The sequence below is a fragment of the Bubalus bubalis genome, chromosome 17 (genome assembly GCF_019923935.1).
Source record: "Bubalus bubalis isolate 160015118507 breed Murrah chromosome 17, NDDB_SH_1, whole genome shotgun sequence".
Lineage (NCBI taxonomy): Eukaryota > Metazoa > Chordata > Mammalia > Artiodactyla > Bovidae > Bubalus > Bubalus bubalis.
In genome coordinates, this window is record NC_059173.1 from 36,361,682 (window position 1) to 36,383,775 (window position 22,094).

Sequence of the window (22,094 nt, forward strand, 5' to 3'; positions counted from 1 at the left end):
GATTTGTGGATATTGAAGAATCCTTGATCCCTGGGATAAAGCCCACTTTGTAATGATGTATGATCTTTTTGTGTGTTGTTGGATTCTGATTGCTAGAATTTTGTTAAGGATTTTTGCATCTATGTTCATCAGTGATATTGGCCTGTAGTTTTCTTTTTTTGTGGCATCTTTGTCAGGTTTTGGTATTAGGGTGATGGTGGCCTCATAGAATGAGTTTGGAAGTCTACCTTCCTCTGTGATTTTCTAGAAGAGTTTAAGTAGGGTAGGTGTTAGCTCTTCTCTAAATTTTTGGTAGAATTCAGCTGTGAAGCCATCTGGACCTGGGCTTTTGTTTGCCGGAAGATTTCTGAAAACAGTTTCATTTTCTGTGCTTGTGATGGATCTGTTAAGATTTTCTATTTCTTCCTGGTTCAGTTTTGGAAAGTTGTACTTTTAAGATTTTGTCCATTTCTTCCAAGTTGTCCATTTTATTGGCATAGAATTGCTGATGGTAGTCCCTTATGATCCTTTGTATTTCTGTGTTGTCTGTTGTGAGCTCTCCATTTTCATTTCTAATTTTATTGATTTGATTTTTCTCCCTTTGTTTCTTGATGAGTCTGGCTAATGGTTTGTCAATTTTATTTATCCTCTCAAAGAACCAGCTTTTGGTTTTGTTGATTTTTGCTATGGTCTCTTTTGTTTCTTTTGCATTTATTTCTGCCTTAATTTTTAAGATTTCCTTCCTTCTACTAACCCTGGGGTTCTTCATTTCTTCCTTTTCTAGTTGTTTTAGGTGTAGAGTTAGGTTATTTATTTGACTTTTTTCTTGTTTCTTGAGGTATGCCTGTATTGCTATGAACCTTCCCCTTAGGACTGCTTTTACCATGTCCCACAGCTTTTGGGTTGTTGTGTTTTCATTTTCATTCGTTTCTTGCATATTTTGATTTCCTTTTTGATTTCTTCTGTGGTTTGTTGGTTATTCAGCAGCGTGTTGTTCGGCCTCCATATGTTGGAATTTTTAATAGTTTTTCTCCTGTAATTGAGATCTAATCTTCATTGTGGTCATAAAAGATGCTTGGAATGATTTCAATTTTTTTTTTTTAATTTATCAAGGCTAGATTTATGGCCCAGTATGTGATCTATCCTGGAGAAGGTTCCGTATGCACTTGAGAAAAAGGTGAAATTCATTGTTTTGGGGTGAAATGTCCTAGAGATATCAATTAGGTCTAACTGGTCTATTGTATCATTTAAAGTTTGTGTTTCTTTGTTAATTTTCTGTTTAGTTGATCTGTCCATAGGTGTGAATGGGGTATTAAAGTCTCCCACTATTATTGTGTCATTGTTAATTACCCCTTTCATACTTGTTATCATTTGTCTTACATATTGTAGTGCTCCTATGTTGGGTGCATATATATTTATAATTGTTATATATTCTTCTTGGATTGATCCTTTGATCATTAAGTAGTGTCATTCTTTGTCTCTTTACACAGCCTTTGTTTTAAAGTCTATTTTATCTGATATAAGTATTGCTACTCCTGCTTTCTTTTGGTCTCTATTTGAATGGAATATCTTTTTCCAGCCCTTCACTTTCAGTCTGTATGTGCCCCTTGTTTCAAGGTGGGTCTCTTGTAGACAACATATATAGGGGTCTTGTTTTTGTATCCATTCAGCCAGTCTTTGTCTTTTGGTTGGGGCATTCAACCCATTTACATTTAAGGTAATTATTGATAAGCATGATCCCATTACCATTTACTTTATTGCTTGGGGTTTGAGTTTATACACCCTTTCTGTGTTTCCTGTCTAGAGAATCTCCTTTAGCATTTGTTGGAGAGCTGGTTTGGTGGTGCTGATTTCTCTCACCTTTTGCTTGTCTGTAAAGCTTTTGATATCTCCTTCAAATTTGAATGAGATCCTTGCTGGGTACAGTAATCTGGGCTGTAGGTTATTTTCTTTCATCACTTTATGTATGTCCTGCCATTCTCTCCTGGCCTGAAGAGTTTCTATTAAAAGATCAGCTGTTATCCTTATGGGAATCCCCTTGTGTGTTATTTGTTGTTTTTCCCTTGCTGCTTTTAATATTTGTTGCTTGTGTTTGATCTTTGTTAATTTGATTAATTGATCTGGGGTATTTTGCCTTGGGTTTATTTTGTTTGGAATTATCTGGGTTTCTTGGACTTGGGTGATTATTTCCTTCCCCATTTTAGGGAAGTTTTCAACTATTATCTCAACTATTTTCTCACGATCTTTCTGTGTTCTTCTTCTGGGACTCCTATGATTTGAATGTTGGAGCGTTTAACATTGTCCCAAAGGTCTCTGAAATTGTCCTCATTTATTTTAATTCGTTTTTCTTTTTTCCTCTCTGATTCATTTATTTCTACCATTCTATCTTCTACCTCACTTATCCTATCTTCTGCCTCCGTTATTCTACTGTTGGTTCCCTCCAAAGTGTTTTTGATCTCATTTATTGCATTATGCATTATATATTGACTCTTTTTTATTTCTTCTAGGTCCTTATTAAACCTTTCTTGCATCTTCTCAGTCCTTGTCTCCAAGATATTTATCTGTAACTCCATTTTATTTTCAAGATTTTGAATCATTTTCACTATCATTATCTGGAATTCTTTATCAGGTAGATTCCTTATCTCTTCCTCTTCTGTTTGGTTTGGTGGGCATTTATCCTGTTCCTTTGCCTGCTGGGTATTCCTCTGCCTCTTCATCTTGTTTATATTGCTATGTTCGGGGTGGCCTTTCCATATTCTGACAGTTTGTGGAGTTGTGGAGTTTCCTCTCTGTGGGTGGGGTTGGATGGGTGCTTTGTCAAAGTTTCCTGGTTAGGGAAGCTTGTGTCGTTCTGGTGGGCGGAGCTGGATTTCTTCTTTCTGGAGTGCAATGAAGTGTCCAGTAATGAGATATGGGATGTCAGTGCGTTTGGAGTGACTTTGGGCAGCCTGTATATTGAAGCTCAGGGCTATGTTACTGTGTTGCTGGAGAATTTTCATGGTAAGTCTTGCTCTGGAACTTGTTGGCCCTTGAGTGGTGCTTGGTTTCAGTGTACATAGGGAGGCATTTGATGAGCTCCTATCAATTAATGTTCCCTGGAGTCAGGAGTTCTCTGGTGTTCTCAGGATTTGAACTTAAGCCTCCTGCCTCTGGTTTTCAGTCTTATTTTTACAGTAGTCTGAAGACTTCTGTACAGCATCGTTAATAAAACATCTAGGTTAAAGATGAAAAGTTTCTCCACAGTGAGGGACACCCAGAGAGGTTCACAGAGTTACATGGAGAAGAGAAGAGGGAGGAGGGAGATAGAGGTGACCAGGATGAGATGAGGGAGAATCAAAAGAGGAGAGAGCAAGCTAGCCAGTAATTACTTCCTTACATGCACTCCACAGTCTGGACCACTCAGAGATGTTCACCGAGTTATACAGAGAAGAGAAGAGGGAGGAAGGAGGCAGAGGTGGCTAGGAGGATAAAGGGGGGAATCAAAAGGAGAGAGACAGATCAAGCCAGTAATCAGTTCCCTGAGTGTTCTCCACAGTCCGGAACACACAAAGAGATTCACAGAGTTTGGTAGAGAAGAGAAGGGTGAGGGAGGAGATAGAGGCTACCTGGTGGGGAAAAAGGAGAGTCCAAAGGGGAGAGAGCAGTCAAGCCAGTAATTTCACTCCCAACTAAAAATGGGTTCTGAAGATTGGGTTCTTAAAGGTACAAAATTGATAACAAATACCAAAAAGCAAAGATTAAAAATCTAGAGTAGAGGTTAGATTTTCAAAAATACAATGTTAAAGAAAAAAAAAAAAAAAAACAAAGTCACAAATATTATAAAATATATATATATGAAGTTTGCTTAAAAATGCAGTGTCCTTTTTTTGCAAAGTAATAGTAGGTTATAAAAATGAAAATTAAAGGAGTAATAGAGGACTTAAAAAAAGAATAATGAATGATAATAGCAAAAATATATCTAGGACTTTCTCTGGTGTTGTTGTGGACAGTGTGGGGTCAGTCCATTTTCAAATAGTTCCTTGATCTGGCTTATACTTCTCAAGATTTATAGGCCCCTTCCTATGTAGTTGCTACTAACTACATGGTTTTAATCTATTGCACCTATCACTTCCAAGGTGGTTCCCTCTGTTTCAGCTTCTGCTGTTTGCTGGTCTCTGCTGCTGCTACTAAGTCACTTCAGTCATGTCTGACTCTGTGCGACCCCATAGATGGCAGCCCACCAGGCTCCCACATCCCCTGGATTCTCCAGGCAAGAACACTGGAGTGGATTGCCATTTCCTTCTCCAATGCGTGAACGTGAAGTTGCTCAGTCATATCTGACTTGAAGCGACCCCATTGAACTGCAGCCTACCAGGCTCCTCCATCCATGGGATTTTCCAGGCAAGAGTACTGGAGTGGAGTGCCACTGCTGGTCTCTTCAGTGTCTTATTTCCGCCCTGACACAAGGGGGCAGTGGTGGACAGTTTTTTAGGCTCACTGTTCACTCCTGCTGTGGGAAGGGAGGGATGCTGCAAACAAATAACACTGGCATGTGCTCGCAGTGCCTCAGCCACACTGGGTTTGCCCCCGTTCAAGGTGTGTGTGCTTTCCCTGTCTACGCTGCTTAGGCTCTAGTTTGCTCTGCCGGGAACTGTCTGAGGCCGGCCCTGCATTGTATGCAATTCCCAGGTCTAAGCGCTCAGGTTCAGGTACCCGGGTACTCCTCAGAGGCTCAGACTCAGTTGGGCCTGCGTTTTGTGCCCTTCCCAGGTCTGAGCAGCTCAGGTAACCAGGTGTTTGGCGAGCGCAGTCGCTGTAACCTATCACCTCCCCTGTCCCTGCCACTCTATTTTCTGGGTGTACAACTGGCACACCTTCTCAGGCAGATGTTGACTGTCTAGAATCCCAAGAAGTCTTGGTTAGCAACAAAGCCTGCTTGAAGTTTGGTAGATAATGACTCTCTGGAGTGTGATTGCCCACTCCCAGCTCTGGCTGCCCTCACCTGTCTGTCTCCAGAGGGGGATGGGCCCATCCACAGCTGGCTAGCTCTGATCAGTCCTTTGTTCTGTGAGCAGGCCTGGCAATGTCTTCAGTTCAGTTCAGTTAAGTAGCTCAGTCATGTTTGACTCTTTGCGACCCCATGAATTGCAGCATGCCAGGCCTCCCTGTCCATCACCAACTCCCGGAATTCACTCAGACTCACATCCATTGAGTCAGTGATGCCATCCAGCCATCTCATCCTCTGTCGTCCCCTTCTCCTCCTGCCCCCAATCCCTCCCAGCATCAGAGTCTTTTCCAATGAGTCAGTTCTTTGCATGAGGTGGCCAAAGTACTGGAGTTTCAGCTTTAACATCATTCCTTCCAAAGAAAACCCAGGACTGATCTCCTTCAGAATGGACTGGTTGGATCTCCTTGCAGGCCAAGGGACTCTCAAGAGTCTTCTCCAACACCACAGTTCAAAAGCATCAATTCCTCAGCACTAAGCTTTCTTCACAGTCCAACACTAACATCCATACATGACCACTGGAAAAACCATAGCCTTGACTAGATGGACCTTTGTTGGCAAAGTAATGTCTCTGCTTTTCAATATGCTGTCTAGGTTGGTCATAACTTTTCTTCCAAAGAGTAAGTGTCTTTTAATTTCATGGCTGCAGTCACCATCTGCAGTGATTTTGGAGCCCCAAAAAATAAAGTCTGACACAGTTTCCACTGTTTCCCCATCTATTTCCCATGAAGTGATGGGACCAGATGCCATGATCTTCGTTTTCTTTTTTCTTTTTTTTTTTCTACTTTTTTTTAAATTTTATTTTATTTTTAAACTTTACATAACTGTATTAGTTTTGCCAAATATCAAAATGAATCCACCACAGGTATACATGTGTTCCCCATCCTGAACCCTCCTCCCTCCTCCCTCCCCATTCCATCCCTCTGGGTCGTCCCAGTGCACCAGCGATCTTCGTTTTCTAAATGCTGAGCTTTAAGCCAACTTTTTCACTCTCCACTTTCACTTTCATCAAGAGGCTTTTAAGTTCCTCTTCACTTTCTGCCATAAGGGTGGTGTCATCTGCATATCTGAGGTTATTGATATTTCTCCCAGCAATCTTGATTCCAGCTTGTGCTTCTTCCAGCCCAGCGTTTCTCATGATGTACTCTGCATAGAAGCTAAATAAGCAGGGTGACAGTATACTGCCTTAACGTACTCCTTTTCCTATTTGGAACCAGTCAGTTGTTCCATGTTCGGTTCTAACTGTTGCTTCCTGACCTGCATACAGATTTCTCAAGAGGCAGATCAGGTAGTCTGGTATTCCCATCTCTTTCAGAATTTTCCACAGTTTATTGTGATCCACACAGTCAAAGGGTTTGGCATAGTCAATAAAGCAGAAATAGATGTTTTTCTGGAACTCTCTTCCTTTTTCCATGATCCAGTGGATGTTGGCAATTTGATCTCTGGTTTCTCTGCCTTTTCTAAAACCAGCTTGAACATCAGGAAGTTCACGAAGCCTGGCTTGGAGAATTTTGAGCATTACTTTACTAGCGTGTGAGAGGAGTGCAATTGTGCAGTAGTTTGAGCATTCTTTGGCATTGCCTTTCTTTGGGATTGGACTGAAAACTGACCTTTTCTAGTCCTGTGTCCACTGCTGAGTTTTCCAAATTTGCTGGCACATGGAGTGCAGCACTTTTACAGCATCATCTTTCAGGATTTGAAATAGCTCAACTGGAATTCCATCACCTCCACTAGCTTTGTTTGTAGTGATGCTTTCTAAGGGCCACTTGACTTCACATTCCAGAATATCTGGCTCTAGGTGAGTGATCACACCATCATGATTATCTTGGCCATGAAGATCTTTTTTGTACAGTTCTGTGTATTCCTGCCACCTCTGCTTAATATCTTCTGCTTCTGGTAGGTCCATACCATTTCTGTCCTTTATCGAGCCCATCTTTGCATGAAATGTTCCCTTGGTATCCCTAATTTTCTTGAAGAGATCTCTAGTCTTTCCCATCCTGTTGTTTTCCTCTATTTCTTTGCATTGATTGCTGAGGAAGGCTTTCTTATCTCTTCTTGCTATTCTTTGGAACTCTGCATTCAGATGCTTATATCTTTCCTTTTCTCCTTTGCTTTTTGCTTCTCTTCTTTTCACAGCTATTTGTAAGGCCTCCTCAGAAAGCCATTTTGCTTTTTTGCATTTCTTTTCCATGGGCATGGTCTTGATCCCTGTCTCTTGTACAACGTCACGAACCTCTGTCCATAGTTCATCAGGCACTCTATCTATTAGATCTAGTCCCTTAAATCTATTTCTCACTTCCACTGTATAATCATAAGGGATTTGATTAAGGCCATACCTGAATGGTCTAGTGGTTTTCCCTACTTTCTTCAATTTCAGTCTGAATTTACTATAAGGAGTTCATGATCTGAGCCACAGTCAGCTCCTGGTCTTGTTTTTGTTGACTGTATAGAGCTTCTCCATCTTTGGCTGCAAAGAATATAATCAATCTGATTTCAGTGTTGACCATCTGAGGATGTCCATGTGTAGAGTCTTCTCTTGTGTGTTGGAAGAGGGTGTTTGCTATGACCAGTGCATTTCCTTGGCAAAACTCTATTAGTCTTTGCCCTGCTTCATTCTGTATTCCAAGGCCAAATTTGCCTGTTATTCTAGGCATTTCTTGACTTCCTACTTCTGCATTCCAGTCCCCTATAATGAAAAGGACATCTTTTTGGGGTGTTAGCTCTAAAAGGTCTTGTAGATGTCTTAGGTTAGGGCTTTTCACGGGGTAGCTATCCCACAGTCTAGTTTGCTATCTCAAGTTAGTTCCCTCAGATTGCCCTCAGGGCATTCAGGCCCAGTCCTTACTCTAGGCAATCCAGCCCGCACCTCCCTGCCCAGCCCCTGCTTGCTAGTGGCGGATGCCAGCGTCTGTGCTGCTTCTCCACCTAGAGTTACCGTTGGGCACATAATCTGTGGGTTTGAATTATTTATTTATTTTTCCTCCCAGTTATGTTGCCCTCTGTGGTTCCAAGGCTCACCACAGACTCGCTAGTGAGAGTGTTTCCTGGTGTTTGGAAACTTCTCTCCTGAAGGCAATGGCACCCCACTCCAGTACTGTTGCCTGGAAAATTCCATGCACGGAGGAGCCTGGTGGGCTGCAGTCCATGGGGTCGCTAGTCGGATATGACTGAGCGACTTCACTTTCACTTTCACGCATTGGAGAAGGAAATGGCAACCCACTCCAGTGTTCTTGCCTGGAGAATCCCAGGGACGGGGGAGCCTGGAGGGCTACCATCTATGGGGTCGCACAGAGTCGGACACGACTGAAGCGACTTAGCAGCAGCAGCAGCAGCTCTCTTTTAAGACTCCCTTCCTGGGACAGATCTCCGTCCTTCCCTCTTTTGTCTCTCTTTTTATCTTTAATATTTTTTCCTACCTCCTTTCAAAGAAGGAAATGGTAACCCACTCCAGTATTCTTGCCTGGAGAATCCCATGGATGGAGAAGCCTGGTTGGCTACAGCCATGGGGTGGCAAAGAGTCTGACATGACTGAGCGACTTCACTTTCACTTTTGAAAACAATGGACTGCTTTTCTGGGTGCCTGGTATCCTCTGCCGCCATTCAGAAGTTGTTTTGTGGAATTTACTCAGCATTCAAATGTTCTTTTGATGAATTTGTGAGGGAGAAAGTGGTCTGCTCGTCCTATTCCTCCACCTTCTTAAGACCGCCCCTTGTCTAGCAAATTAAATGAAAACTCTTAGTTTTGCCTTAGCTTCTTTTTCACCTCACACACAATTAAAACTGGACAGAAAAAGTTTCACTGAACTTTATATATTTATTTGTCATTTCTACATACCTTTTTTCAACCTATCATCATCTATGGCCTATGAACATCTACATTAGACACAATCCTATTATCTGCTATTATCTGATTGCCTAACTGATCTCTTTATTTACACTCTAATCTCTGTTAAAATGCATTCCCAACATTAGATATAGTTATTTTTAAAATATATGTCACATTATGTCCACAGGTCCTCCCATCACTAGACACACACATCTTCAGATTAGAGGCTACTCCTTATCTTTATGAGTTTCAATCATTGTAGCATTCTTGCTGTTCTTGAATATATGAAGCTCATATTCATTTTAATGATTTTATACTTGAAGCCTCTTTTTCTCAATTATGTTCCTCAGACTTTATTACGAGTGAGTCTTTAATATTCATGCATGTAGAGTGGACTTTTTCTGGCTACCAACTCTCTATACTGCCAAATCTTAACCTTTTCACAGCTACTTTTTTTCACAGATTACATTCATACTTGAAGGTATATTATTCATTCATTCATCAATATTATGTCTTCTTCCACTCAAATATTAATTCATTGATATCCAACTTGTTCATACTTGGATTCTATGCATTCGGAGAGCTGCCTTTAATGTAACTGTTCAATATATTTACTGAGTGAATATATTAATGTATTTGTCAATGCAGTTGTTTAACTATATTTTTTAAGACATTTCAAAATCCACACATTCTTGAAGAGTATACTGAATGCTATATCTTTCATAAAGTTTATATTATTTACAAGCTGTTGTCATGTTTCTTTCCTTTGAACCAGTGTAGAAGTCTATCATAAACCTCTTTATGATCCTATTCAAAGTGTTTTATTTATTCTTTTAATTAATTTCTCCAATCACTAGATAATGATCACCTCAGAGAAAACAGCTATGCTGTACAAGATTGATATCCAGAATATAATGTGAATTTCTAATTCACGAAAAACACATAATCTAGAAGCGTATATATTTACTTATCTACATATTTGTTGTCTATCCCTAAAGGGGAGTTTGACCTTCTGTTGTGCTCACTGCTATATCCTCATTTCCTTGACAGGAATTGGCAAGTAAGAGAAGCCCCACTAACAGTTGCTCAAAGAATGAAACAGGTTGGACATTTTCTCACTGAATTCCATGTTCCCTAAAATACTATTTTACATTGTCAGTCAAAACATTAGTATCATTATCATCTGGTAAATTTATTCCAAAATTTATATTCTGTTATAATCACTTAAATTGCTTATTTGATCAAGCAGTGTTTTGAGATTAATAGAATTTTAATTATGCCTAATTATTTATCAAACAAATGGTTAATTTAATATTTTATGAATGGTTAAGGAATAAAAATGATTCTAGCTTCTAGGAATAGTGTTAGTAGAAAATGTATTATCTGAGAATAAACAGTATATCCTGTGATTTGTAGATTTCAACTTCTTAACATGAAGTTAGGTGGCTTACCTTACTCTGTAAAGTGTTTTGTATATTCTTTATTTAGTCTACACTTATTCTCAGTAAACATAGGAGAGTGGGTATGCAAACCAGGATAACTTACAAATATACACTTCAAAATTCAGAACTTTTAAACCAAATTTATACTGACAAAACAATACTTGTTAATCTTACATGGATACATATTCAGTTCCTCTTTGCCACAGTTCTATCCATGACACAAACACAATTTATAAGATTTCACATAATTTACAAAATGAAATCTGATATACAGAATATGGCTATTACATGTTCATTTTAAACAACCCAATAGTAATTTTTATATTGAGTAATCTGCCAAATATGTAATCACTAGCAATTATTAATTGAATTTACTGTATTTGTTGAGTCATTTTGTTAAAGAGCTTCCCTTGTGGGGCTTCCCTAGTGGCTCAGATAGTAGAGAATCTGCCTGCAATGAAGGAGACCCAGGTTCAATGCCTGGGTCAGGAAGATTCCCTGGAGAAGGAAATGGCTACCTACTCCAATTCCAGGGACAAAGGAGTATGCTGGCCTATAGTCTATGGGGTTGCAGACACAACTGAGTGACTAATGCTTTTACTAAGCAGCAGCAAAGAAACTGGTATACTAAGTTCTACCAATGTAATATTATCTCCTGTCAGTTAAAAAAATGCAATACCTTGATTTATGAAGAAAAATAATAGTTTCATCTAGTCAAGGCTATGGTTTTTCCTGTGGTCATGTATGGATGTAAGAGTTGGACTGTGAAGAAGGCTGAGCGCCGAAGAATTGATGCTTTTGAACTGTGGTGTTGGAGAAGACTCTTGAGAGTCCCTTGGACTGCAAGGAGATCCAACCAGTCCGTTCTGAAGGAAATCAGCTCTGGGATTTCTTTGGAAGGAATGATGCTAAAGCTGAAACTCCAGTACTTTGGCTACCTCATGAGAAGAGTTGACTCATTGGAAAAGACTCTGATGCTGGGAGGGATTGGGGCCAAGAGGAGAAGGGTACGATGGAGGATGAGATGGCTGGATGGCATCACTGACTCGATGGATGTGAGTCTGAGTGAACTCCGGAAGTTGGTGATGGACAGGGAGGCCTGGCGTGCTGTGATTCATGGGGTTGCAAAGAGTTGGACACGACTGAGCGACTGATTAGATCTGATCTGATCTGATCTGATACAGTTATATTTAAGTAATATATGCAGTTATATTTAAGGAGAAAATTGGTGACAAATTAAATATTTCTTTATTATAGGATTTAAATATTAATATTATGTACAGGATACAGTTTTTACCTAAAAATTGATATTTAATGAAATTATCATAGACACAGAAATTCAGAAAAAACACAATATAGTTGTTATACAGGAAAACAATTTTATTTAAGTTATGTTCAATGGTACATATCAATTATGAATAACAATACAATGTTACTAAATTTTGTATAAAATCTTAGCCAAGAAAGCACAATAATATTATTTCTTTTACAGAATGCTTCTTAAATTATTGAAAATAGTTCTATGAAGACACTTCACCCTGAATCAATAAAAGCATTATGTTAGTGAAATACAAGAAAGAAATTAAAAGTTATAAACAAAGAGAAATAACACATTTAAAGTAAGTTTTAAAGATAAACATATTTTATTTGCTATGTTTACTATTGAGCATAAAATATCAAGGCAAACTAGTAAGGAAATTTTATAAAAACACATTAATCAGATGCCTTCAACTTAAGTAACAACTCTGTGTGCACATAATGCAATGTTTTGTTTGGTTATTTATTTATTTTTATTTCAAGTTAGGCCATATTACTGGCACAATATTTTATATATGTACTCTAGACAAGCGACAAGTTTTGCTTAGCCACACAATATATGTCCTAGAATAATCATAGCTGACTTCACAGAGCCGCTTTCTTGGTTTCAGGTCACAGACAACCTGCCTTATTACCTATTTCTGTGTTCAATTAATTGTTTCAGTCCCCTTGTTTCATTATCATTTTAACATTTAATCAATCCTAATTAAACCAGAGTTGAGGATTCTTAATACTCTCCACCTCATCTATTACAAAAGTTTCTATTTTTTCCTACAAATGATATTGCATTTGCTACAACCTTAACATTTTCATGAAATATTTTGACAAAGATGTATGACTGGATACTAATTTAACTTTAACCATGCTTCATGTATATTTCCAAATATGAAAGAGAAAATCCTCTATGGTTTGCTTCTAAATTACAGATTTTTCTGCCTGAAATATATACATGAATTAGCTTCACCAATATTGTCATATAAATAAAGCTAAAGTAAGCAAATTTTGCTATTAGGAGCTGATGATCTGAGTCACAGTCAGCTCCAGGTCTTATTTATGCTGACTGTATATGGCTTCTCCATCTTCAGCTACAAAAAAAAAAAATCAATCTGATTTCAGTATTGACTGTAAAGTTGTCTCTTCTGTTGTTGGAAAAAGGTGTCTGCTATAACCACTGAGTTCTCTTGGCAGAATTCTGCTAGCCTTTGCCCTGTTTCATTTTTTACTCCTAGGACAAACTTGCCTATTACTCCAGGTATCTTTGGATTCCTACTTTTTGCATTCCAATCCCCTATGATGACTAGGACATCTATTTTTGTTGTTAGTTCTAGGAGTTTTTCTAGGTTTTCACAGAACTGATAAGCTTCAGCTTCTTCAGCCTTAGTGGTTGGGGCATAGACTTGAATTATTGTGGTGTTGAATGGTTTGTCTTGGAAACAAACCAAATTCAGTCTGTCGTTTTTAAGGTTGCACCCAAGTACTGCATTTCAGAGTCTTTTGTTGATTGATTAGGAGGGCTACCTCATCTCTTCTATGGCTTAAACTATAGAAAGTGGAGAAAACAACTAGGCCAGTGAAAGTGAAGGGAAGTCACTCAGTCGTGTCTAATTCTTTGCGACCCCATGGACTGTAGCCTATCAGGCTCCTCCATCCATGGGATTTTCCAGGCAAGAGTGCTGGAGAAGATAGCCATTTCCTTCTCCAGGGGATCTTCCCAACCCAGGAATCAAACCCGGGTCTCCCACATTGCAGGCAGACGCTTTACCGTCTGAGCCACCAGGAAGATCTAAGGCCAGTTAAGTTTGACTTTAATCAAATCCCCTATGAATATACAGAGGAGGTGTAGAATAGATTCAAGGGATTAGATCTAGTAAACAGATGTAGAGAGGTTTGTAATATTGGAACTATGGAGAGAGGTTTGTAATATTGTACAAGAGAAAGAGAACACTGTTATCCTAAAGAAAAAGAAATACAAGAAGGAAAAGTGGTTGTCTGAGGAGACTTTACAATTAGCTGAGGAAAGAAGAGAAGTGAAAAGTAACAGAGAAAGAGAAAGTTATACCGAACTAAATGCAGAGTTCCAGAGAATAGCAAGGAGAGACAAGAAGGCCTTCTTAAATGAGCAATACAAAGAAATAGAGGGTAACAATAAAAAGGGTAAGACTAGAAATTTCTTCAGGAAAATTGGAAATATCAAAGGAGCATGTCATCCAAAGATGGGCATAATAAAGGACAGGAACAATAAAGACCTAATAGAAGCAGAAGAGATAAAGAAGAGATGGAAGGAATACACAGAAGGACTATACAAAAAAAAAAAAATCTTAATGATCCTGATAACCATGATGGTGTAGTCTCTCACTCAGAGTCAGACAACCTCGAGTGTGAACTCAAGTGGGCCTTAGGAAGCTCTGCTGTCAACAATGCTAGTGGAAGTGATGTAATTCCAGCAGAGCTATTTTGATGCTATTAAAGTGCTGCACTCAATATGTCAGCAAATTTGGAAGACCCAGCAGTTGCCACAGGACTGTAAAAGGTCGATCCTCATCCCAATTCCCAAGAAGTGTAGTACCAAAGAATATTCAATCCACAGGACAATTGTACTCATCTCCCATATAGTAAAGTGAAAGTGAAGTCACTCAGTCATGTCCGACTCTTTGCGACCCCATAGACTGTAGCCTACCATGCTCCTCAGTCCATGGAATTTTCCAGGCAAGAGTACTGGAGTGGGTTGCCATTTCCTTCTCCAGGGGATCTTCCCAAACCAGGGATCAAACCCTGATCTCCTGCACTGCGGGCAGACGTTTTACCTTCTGAGCCACTAGGGAAGCCCTCCCATATAGTAAGGTTATGCTCAAAATCCTCCAAGCTAGGCAACAGCATTACTTAAGCCAAGAAATTCCAGATTCTCAAGCTGGGTTTATAAAAGGCAGAGGAACCAGAGATCAAATTGCCAATATTCATTGGATCATAGAGAAAGCAAGGGAATTCTGGAAAAATATCTACCTCTGTTTTATTGACTACACTAAAGCCTTTGCCTGTGTGGATCATAACAAACTATAGAAAACTCTTAAAGTGATGAGAATACCAGATCATCTTACCTGTCTTCTGAGAAACCTGTATGTGGGTCAAGAAGCAACAGTTAAACCCTATGTGGAACAACTGACAAGTTCATGATCGAGAAAGGAGTACAACAAAGCTGTTTATTGTCACCCTGTTTATTTAACTTATATGCAGAGCACATCAGGTGAAATGCCTGGCTGGATGAGTTACAAGCTGGAATCAAGATTGCTGGGAGTAATATCAACAACCTCAGATATGCAGATGATACCACCCTAAAGTCAGAAATCAATGAGGAGCTAAAGAGCTTCTTGATGAGGGTGAAAGAGTAGAGTGAAAAAGTCAGCTTAAAACTAAGTATTAAAATAATAATAATAAGATCATGGCATTTGGTCCCATTACTTCATGGCAAAAAAAAAAAAAAAAAAAAAGGAAAAGGTAGAAACAGTGACAGATTTTCTCTTTTTGGGTTCCAAAATCACTGGAGATGGTGACTGTGCAGCCATGAAATTAGCAAATGGTTGCTTCTTGGCAGGAAAGCTATGGCAAACCTGGACAGTGTGTCAAGGCTACGGTCTTTCCAGTAGTCATGTTCAGATGTGAGAAGACAGAGCACTGAACAACTGATGCTTTCAAACTGTGGGGCTTGAGAAGACTCTTGAGAGTCCCTTAGAAAGCAAGGAGATCAAGCCGATCAATCTTAAAGGAAATCAACCCTAAATATTTATTGGAAGGACTGATGCTGAAGTTGAAGCTCCAATCCTTTGGCCACCTGATGTGAACAGCTGACTCAATAGAAAAGACCCTGATGCTGGAAAAGACTGAAGGCAGGAGTAGAGGGCAACAGACAGTGAGATGATTGGATGCCATAACGGATTCATTAATGTACACGAACTTGGGCAAATTCCAGGAGATGGTGTGAAACAGGGGATTCTGGTGTGCTCCAGTCCATGGGGTTGCAGAGAGTCAGAAACGACTTGGTGCCTGAACAACAATGACAAAAAAGCAAATTTTAGATCTTAGAGAAATAGCTTGATATTAAATGTGAAGGAGGTGTTTTATCATTTAACATTTTTATTATTTTAATCATTATAGAAATATTTTTGAGCACTTTGGGATCAGTTGCTATAATAAGCACTGGGAATGTGGTAGTAGTAGAGAGAAAATATATACCACATTAAACAGAATAAAAGACAAAAACTATATGATTATCTTAATTTATGTATAAAAACCATTTGATAAGATTTATAATTTTCATGATAAAAACTCAAAAAAATTAGGGATAGATGGAAATTGCATCAATATAATAAAGGGCTTCCCTGGTGGTGCAGATGGTAAAGAATCTGCCTGCAGTGCAGGAGACCTGGGTTCAATCCCTGGGTTGGGAATAGCCCCTAGAGAAGGAAATGGCAACCCACTCCCATATTCTTGCCTGGAGAATTCCATGGGCAGAAGAGACTACAGTCCATGGGATCACAAAGAGTTGGACATGACTGAGCGACTAACAATAAAGGATATGTATAAAAGTCACAGGTAACATCATACTCAATAAGAAACAGTTTTTCATCTAAGAACAAAGCAAGGATTCCCTTTTTTGCCACTTATATTTAACATATTACTGAAGGCCCTCGCCAGATAAATTAGTCAATAAAAAAGAAATAAAAGCCCCCAAATTGGAAATCAGAAAGCAAAATGATCTCTGTTCACAGATAATATGATCTTATATATGGAAATATTTAAATTTCAAAACATGAAAACTCTATTAGAACAAACAGGCACATTAAACAAAATTGCAGAATACAATATCAACATGCAAAATGAGTTGTATTTCTGTAAAACAACAATGAATAATCTGAAAACACATTATAAAAACAATCTCATTTATTCCATATAATAACATCAGAAACAATAAAATACTTTGGAATAAACAATCAGGGAGGCAAAAAACTTGTTCACTAAAAACTACAAAACACTGATGAAAAGAATTAAGATAGATATAAATATAGGGAAAAAATCTATATTTATGAATTAGAAGACTTAATATTGTTAAAATACCCATATTACCTCAATGATCTACAGATTCAATGTAATCCCTATCAAAATCCCTTGGAATTTTTTCCAGAAATGAAAAAAGAAAAGCTAATATTTGCATGAAATCTCAAGGGACCCTGAGTAGCCAAAACCAACTTGAAAAAAAGAACAGATGGAGACCTCACACAACCTGATTTCAAACATATTAGAAAGCCACAAAAAGCAAGAGTGTCCTTTTGGCATGACAGACATATAGACCAGTGGAAAAGAAGAGACAGCCCAGAAATAAACTGTCTTATGCAGTCAAATAACCTTCAACACAGGTTCAAAGACCTAACATGGGAAAAGGACAGTCTCTTCAACAAACGGTGTGGGGAAAAACAAACTGAATATCCACATGTAAAAGAGTAAGTTGGAACCACCTTACACCATATACAAAAATTAACTCCAAAAGGATTAAACACCAAAATGTAAGATTGTAAATACTTCTAGAAGGACATGCAAAGGAAAGACTTCATGATATTGGACTTAGCAAAGGTTTCTTTCCATACAACAGTAAAAGCACAGGCAAAAAATGCAAAATACATAAATGAGAATATATCAACTTTTAAACTTTTGCTCAGCAAAAAATACAACCAGCTGAATGAAAAAGAAACATGCAAAGGGAGAGAATATTTGAAAATCATATTCTGATAAAGAGTTAATATTCAGAATGTATACGTCCTACAACTAAAAACAAACAAAAAAAATAGGAAGAAATTTGATTCAAAAATGGACAAAGGACTTAAATAGATATTTCTAAGAAGAAAATATACAAATGACCAATAAATATATTAAAAGATTCTGATAACTAAACATTAGAGAAATTCAAATAAGAACTACAATGAGATATCACTCATAACCATAAGAGTCACTATCAAACAAAGCAAACGAAGTAGAACAAGCCCAAAGAAAACAAACAAACAAAAAATGTTGAAGATGTGCAGAAATTGGAACTCTTTTTGGAAACCTAGTGCATTGTTGATAGGAATGTAAAATGGAGCAGCTGCTATGGAAAACAGAATTGAGCCGCCTTGACAAATAAAATATGTAATCATGACGTTACCCAGCAATTCCACTTTCAGATACATACCCATAAGAATTGAAAGCAAGCTCTTTAAGAGATATTTGATATCCAGGTTCATGGCAGCATTATTCATAATAACCAAGAGATGGAAGTAACACAAAAGTCAATCAGTGAATATAAGACTGTGGTCTGCACAAACAGTGGGATTATTTCCAGCCTTTGAAAAGCAGGGATCCTGGTACATGGTACAATATGGATGAAACTTGAAGACATTATGCTAGGTGAAACAAGATAGTCATATGAAAATAAATACTGTAGCAATTCAGTTCAGTTCAGTTCAGTCACTCAGTTATGTCTGACTCTTTGAAACCCCATGGATGCAGCAGGCCAGGCCTCCCCATCCATCACCAACTCCTGGAGTTTACTCCAACTCATGTCCATTGAGTTGGTGATGTCATCCAACCATCTCATCCTCTGTCGTCCCCTTCTCCTCCCGCCTTCAATCTTTCCCAGCATCAGGGTATTTTTCAAATGACTCAGTTCTTCTCATTAGGTGGCCAAATTATTGGAGTTTCAGCTTCAGCATCAGTCCTTCCAATGAACACTCAGGACTGATCTCCTTTAGGATGGACTGGTTGGATTTCCTTGCAGTCCAAGGAACCCTCAAGAGTCTTCTCCAATACCACAGTTCAAAAGCATCAATTCTTTGGTTCTGGCTTTCTGTATAGTCCAACTCTCACATCCATGCATGACTACTGGAAAAACCATAGCCTTGACTAGACAGACCATTTTTGGCAAAGTAATGTCTCTGCTTTTTAATATGCTGTCTAGGTTGGCCATAGCTTTTCTTCTAAGGAACAAACGTCTTTTAATTTCATAGCTGTAGTCACCATCTGCAGTGATTTTGGAGCCCCCCAAAGTAAAGTCTGCCACTGTTTCTACTGTTTCCCCATCTATTTGCCATTCATGGGACCAGATGCCATGATCTTAGTTTTCTGAATGTTGAGTTTTAAGCCAACTTTTTCACTCTCCTCTTTTACTTTCATCAAGAAACTCTTTAGTTCTTCTTCGCTTTCCGCCATAAGGGTGGTGTCATCTGCATATCTGAGGTTATTGATGTTTCTCCCGGCAATCTTGATTCCGGCTTGTGCTTCTTCCAGCCCAGCATTTCTCGTGATGTATGATTCCACTTATATAAGGTATCTAAAGTAGTCAAACTCAGGGCAGCACAATGTTGAATGGTGGTTGCCTGAGTCTGGCATGAGAGGAAATTAGGGGTTTTTTAGTGGGTTTAGAGTTTCACTTCTTTCCTCCAATGCAAATGTTTTAGAAATCTGTTGCACAACTAACAGAATATAGTTGATACTACTAAACTGTACACTTAAAAGTGCTTAAGATGCTGAACTTTTTGTCATGTGATTTTAACACAATTTAAAAGTTCATTCTTAAATTTATCCTTATCTTAGAGGAGAAAACTATTATTTTCAAGTATAGTATCCAGAAACAGTTAAAACTAGGCTCCACATAAAATTCTGCCTTCATCTAGCAACTATGATTTTTTCCACCAATAGTTACAATTGTGTTGCTCAACAAAAGTCCAGGTTTTTAGATGGGATGAGTGCAACATTTTTTAAATTTGATTTGTTTTCCTTTTTCTCCATGGGTGAAGACAGTGGTAAGGTAGCTTATGATTGATGTAACTCCAAAATTTATAATTTCTTCTACTCTATCAGATATTTTCAAGAGTCTATTTCTAGATAGTGAATATATACTTACTAGTCATGGACACCAGCATATAGCTTTGAGGATCACAAGTAATTATTAACTGCATGAATGGAGAAGGCTGATGTCATTGGTGTATTCTCTGCCCTGGTGAAAACTAGTTCCTAAATAGAGTCTAGTAGACACAAGATGGATAAAGCAATGGCAACCCACTCCAGTATTCTTCTCTTGAAAATCCCATGGATGGGGGAGCCTGGTAGGCTGCAGTCCAGGGGGTCATGAAGAGTTGGACACGACTGAGTGACTTCACTTTCACTTTTCACTTTTATGCATTGGAGAAGGAAATGGCAACCCACTCCAGTGTTCTTGCCTGGAGAATCCCAGGGACAGGGGAGCCTGATGGGCTGCTGTCTATGGGGTCGCACAGAGTTGGACACAACTGAAGCAACTTAGCAGCAGCAGCAGCAGCAGCAGTCACAAGATACCACTATGTCTGTATATGCAGACTAAGGATCACAAAGGCAGAGAAAGAAAGGACATAGCTGACTGATGATGATATCTACTAAGATCCACATTTATTGCCTAGATTATAGTAATGTCTATGATTATTGATGTTTGCCTAGCAAATAAATGCACTCTCTCATCTAATTATGCTCCTTTTCCATGGCATAGAATCCAGCCAACCTTGATGGTAAGAAATTCCTGATTTGACTTATTGGGCAATAAAAAGTCATGTTTTCCAGGTTTACCATCATTTTCCTTATCTTACACTCACTTCATTGCCTCCTCAAAAACTCATTATTTCAATTGAATTTTTCTCAAGCTAATGTATGAATTCTCTTATTCTCTAATCTTATTTTCATTTCTTATGCCTTCTTTTTTATTTATAATGTAAAATTTATATTTTCCTTTTTTTTTTTTTTTCTGTGAAACTATAGTTTTATCTATCTCTCCTGTGACTTCACTGACCGTGACTTTCCTGACCCTTATCTCATCATCCTCCTGCCTCATCTGCAGCCTTATTTTCTGGAGCATTTCTCCTCTGCTTTCACACAAGCTTTTCTATTTCCTCCCCAGAAACATAGTGTTTAAACAAATATGCAGAGGAAATGGCAGCATAATGACTGGCATGATCTCAGAATTAAAATATTCCTACAATGACTATAAATATTTATGCTTCATTTAATCTGCCTTTTGTCCTAATCCAAGATACACATGATTAACATCAAGGATCTTGTCAAAATAAAGCCTAAAGCTTATTATTCTTTTCTTCTTTTTACTTTGGAAAAAAAATGAAAGTGTTAGCCTTTGTGATGCCATAGGCTTTAGCTTCCCAGGCTCCTCTGCCCATCTAATTCTCTAGGCAAGAATAATAAAGTGGGTAGACATTCCTTTCGCATTGCAGGTAGATTCTTTACTGCCTGAGCCACTAGGGAAGACCTCTTTTTACTTTATATTTTCTCAAATACACACTTATAATACCATTTAACATTTATTTATTGTTATTATGACATTGGAAGCATTATTTTTAAACTTCATCCAGACACAGGATGAAGGGCTGGACACAGTGTCAAAGAGGGCTTGTGCACATGAGATTTGCATTCCTGCTCAAGGAGCAAACATTTGGGTAGCCTGGGATTCTGCCCAGTGGCCATGCCCACCTGCCCTGATGGAAGACCAGCCACCCTAGGCTGCAGACGCACAGTACCACTGACAGCAGATTATGTGCCACCCCAGAGCCTTTGCCCAATGAGGGTTACAATTCTGAAGTTCATTTTGGAGCTTGACATGTAGTCTTCTAGTTATTAAAAATTTCATATTTTGTTAAGTTCTTGGTGAAGTCATAAGGTAAATTAAAGGACCTTTGAAACAATTCTCACTTATTTTTAAGATATTGGTTATCTTGGAAGAATAATTATATAAAATATAGCATAATATTACATATATATATATATGTGTGTGTGTGTTGGTAGTGGTGGTTTAATCACTCAGTCATGTGTAACTCATTGTGATACAATAGAGTGTAGCCCACAGCCTCCTCTGTTCATAGGATTTCCCAGGCAAGAATACTGGAGTTTATATATATATATATATACATATATGTATATATATATAAAACTTTGTCAACAAATGTCCATATAGTCAAAGTTATGGTTTTTCCAGTAGTCATGTATGGATGTTAGAGTTTGATCAAAAAGAAGACTGAGCACTGAAAAACTGATGCTTCTGGACTGTGATGCTGGAGAAGACTCTTGGACTGTAAGGAGATAAAACCAGTCAATCCCAAGGGAAATCAACCCTGATTATTCATTGGAAGGAATATTGCTGAAGCTGAAGCTCCAATACTTGCCCACTTGATGTGAAGAGCCAGCTCATTGGAGAAGATCCTGATGTGGGAAAGATTGAAGGCAAAAAGAGAAGAGGGTGACAGTGGATGAGATGGTTAGATAGCATCACTGACTCAGTGGACATGAATTTGAACAAACTCCAGGAGATAGTGGAAGACAGAGAGGGGCCTATGATTGTGCAGGTTGCAAAGTGTGAAACATGACTTAGTGACTGAAAAACAACAGCAACAAATATATACATTTCATACATATAATCTCTAAGAAACCTTATTACTAAGTATCTGAGCATCTAGTAGACCAGTTATTTTACATTCATTTTTTTTTA